Source organism: Callorhinus ursinus, unplaced genomic scaffold, assembly GCF_003265705.2.
Source record: "Callorhinus ursinus isolate GAN/ISIS: 27379988/994484 unplaced genomic scaffold, GSC_fseal_2.0 scaffold6, whole genome shotgun sequence".
NCBI lineage: Eukaryota > Metazoa > Chordata > Mammalia > Carnivora > Otariidae > Callorhinus > Callorhinus ursinus.
Genome location: NW_027397068.1, coordinates 48,228,307 through 48,231,923, shown reverse-complemented (window position 1 = coordinate 48,231,923; position 3,617 = coordinate 48,228,307).

The window sequence follows — 3,617 nt, the reverse complement described above, 5'->3', positions numbered from 1 at the left end:
CTTTGGAGATGCAAAAAGACAACACACACACACAAGATAAAATAATGCCACTCTCCAATGACTATATTCCTTTAGAATTAGAAATCAAAAGACTCTCAAAGTTTGTTATTAAAATTTATTACACAAGGGGGCGGTAGATTAACATATAACGGAATGTCTGACCAAAGGCCTGACAAATTAATGTTAGCTTTAGTATATAATTTAACCTAAAATGAATTTAAGCCATCGGGTTTTCAGAGCTGAAAATTGGTGGCGCTTACTAATTCAAGAGTCTTTTCACATTCGACATGGAATTTAATCTCTCTTTACTGCTGAAATTCCAAGTTTTTTTGAATGAATCTTCCAAACACACACACACACACACACACACACACACGCAGACACGCCCACAAATGCCTGGCAAATACATGCACACACCTCTCACCTGATCTGAAACAGCAACAAGGTATTATATTATTATGGATTTTTCTTAGCCATGTAATGTGTTATATCAAGTAATTAGAAGCAGTTGCCAAAATAAATTAAGTAAACTCTATTGGTGATGCCGCATGTCCTTGAAAAGGTTGCTCATTTACATGGTTGCTTAGTTTCAATCTCTAAGGGAATTACTTGTTGTCACGAAGGCACAGGTCATTCCTTGTGCCTTGTTCCTCCTAACTGTACACTTACCCATCCCACAGAGTTATTTATAGAAACTATCAGGCCAAATCAGCAAAATTTTCAGGAATGAGAAGACATATCTGGAAACATTCATGTTCTCATTTCAGATGTACCCAAGAAATGTCCAAAGTATAAAATTTTGAATTTACAGATAGCAGAAAAAAAGTCATCAAACTCTAAAGTCCAAGGGTAAAATGTGCTCACGATTCTAAATGTCATTCTACAGACTGGGTATTCAACGAATAACTTTGGAAAAATAACCAGAAATTTTACTAAGTCTCTCCCCACCCCCATCACATACACTAAGTTAAAAACAGTGGGGTCTGAGGATAAGTGTACACGGCTTTAAATCCCAGACACTGAGCCTTGGTTTCTCACCTCTAAAATAGGATCAGTATTCTCAATGTATTTGCTATAACACTGATAACATTTTATTTATTTTTTAATTTAAATTCAATAGCCACATATCATTAGTTTTTGATGTAGTGTTCAGTGATTCATTAGTTGCATATAACACCCATCACGTACCCTCCTTAATGCCCATCACCCAGTTACCCCATCCCCCACCCACCACACTGATAACACTTTAAATAAGACAATGTTTGTGCATCCTGAAGGTCAAATAATATTTATAAAGTGTCAGATATGCTTCCTCTTTCCTTTTTTCTCTTCCTTTTTTCCTCTCTTCTTTCCTCTGTCCCCTCCTTTGTCCCCTCCCAAATTCTCTGATTTCAAAAGGCTTCAAGGAGTGGCAAGCCTTATATGTAGCTTTTGCCACCATGTTTAAGATTTGATTGCTTTTATCTGTTAGCCTCTTCTTGTCCCCTCCATGGTCGTCTCATACCCACGCTCATGTTTACACACTCACATGGGAATACTCTTGGGGGCTGTATTGCAAGCACTTGACATAGTATCCGGTGCAGACTAAGTGAATCAACCATATTTAAATGTATATTTCAAAGGTTATATTATTTTCCTGTTATTGTTAATTTCAGTTCTTCCTAGAGTGCAGAGATACACCCTCATCAAATGCCTTTGGCAGGTTGTTAGTGGAAGGCAACAGAATCCACTCCACTAGGGGAAGACAGGTTGTTTAAGGGATAGAGGCAGCTCACAGAATTATTAGGATAATTTTAGAAACAGCTGAGCTTCCAGGAGCTGCTGCCTCTTCCACAGTTGGAAGCTGTCAAATCCGAGAACCATTGATCGCCACAGCTGCCGACACAAATGTGCAGCCTCTGCCATGATCTCCAGTGGCAAAGTGGACGCCCCAAACTCTGACTTTCCCTCCACGTAACTCAACAGCAAGTGAGAAATTACTACAGACAAACATGACAGGGAAATTGAAAGCAAACCATAATTATGGCTAACAAACCATTGCTTTTCAAAATATGTAAAGAGCTTCTATAAATCATTCATTTCTTTGGTTTCATCAAAGAAGACACCATGAATAAGAGAATTGATAGATTTGATTACATTAGAACTGACTGTTGTGTCACAACAGACACAATAAATAAAGTGACCAGATACAGACAGAGAGATCCGTAAGAGTGAATAACTGACAGAATACTACGTTTGCAGAAGATATGGAACAAAAAGAGCTTAGGGTTTCTAAATCGGTATCACTTTGAAAATCAATTCGACAATGTCTCGTAAAATTGAAGATGCTTACGCTCTCAATGTAGCAATTTTCTAGATATAGTCTTCAGAGAAACTAGACTTGTGTGCAAGAGGATATGTACAAGAATATTATTGCAGCACTGTTTATAATGATTAAAAAAACTTTAAAATAATCCAGTTCGGCAATAAGAGAATGAATAAATCGTGGCATAGTTACACACTGAATACTAGAGAGCAATGAAAATGAATGACCTAGAGCTTTGTGTATCAGCATGGATACACTTGAAAAGAAAACAGATAACATCTCAAAAAAAATTGAAGTAAAATACTGAAGGGTACACATAAGTTGATATTTTATAAAGCTTAAAAGCTTACACAGTACTTAAGAATTTTGAGGCTAGCTACATGAGTATGTAGTAAATGTGTAGAGGTATGCATGGGGAAAAAAACAGACCAGATTCAGGATGGTAGTTACCTCTGGTGAACATGGTTGGTGGGAGGGGACTGGGATCAGAAAGTAGTCTACAGAGGACTCCAATTACTTTGGTAACATTTGATTTCTGAAGTCGGATGATAGATATATGGGTATTTATTCTATTATTCTCTACATCTTTGCGATGTCTAAAATGTTTTCTGATTAAAAATAAATCAAATGAAAAACTAAAAGAGGGTGTAATGAAGAGGCAGCATAATTAAGTAGTGAAAGGACACAGGCTCTGAACAGGTATGGCCTTAAAAGTCCCCCTTCCCCACTCTCAAGTCATGTGACCTTGATCACTGACATCACAGCCCCTCAGGTGATAAGTAAGAGTATTAACAGTATCCACGCTATGCCACATGGACCCACTCTCCACCACTCTACACGGTAAGAGCTTAGCAGCGGGTCTGACCTGTGCTAATCACCTCCGGAAGACAAAAATCTAGCAGAGCAACCTCCTCCTTTTTTCCCCAATCACCTCAGATCTGAGTAATTAGGCTACTCGATAGAGAAAGGTTCAGATTTCTGGATGTTCATCTAAGTGGCTTTCAAGAGGCCAGCACTTTGGAGGTTTACCCATTACCTCTGAAATCCCAAGGACCTCTGCTTCCTCCATCCTCCCTCCCTCCCTCCCTTCCTTCCTTCCTTCCTTCTTCCCTCCCATCCTTCCTTTTCCTTTCTTTTCTTTTCTCTTTCTTTCCTTTCCTCTTTTTCTTTCCTATTCTCCCTCCCTCCCTCCCTTCCTCCATCTTTCTTTCTTTCTTTTTTCTTTCTTTCTTTTTCTTTCTTTCTTTCTTTCCCTTTCTTTCTTTCTTTCTTTCTTTCTTCTTTCTTTCTTTCTTTCTTTCTTTCTTTTTTT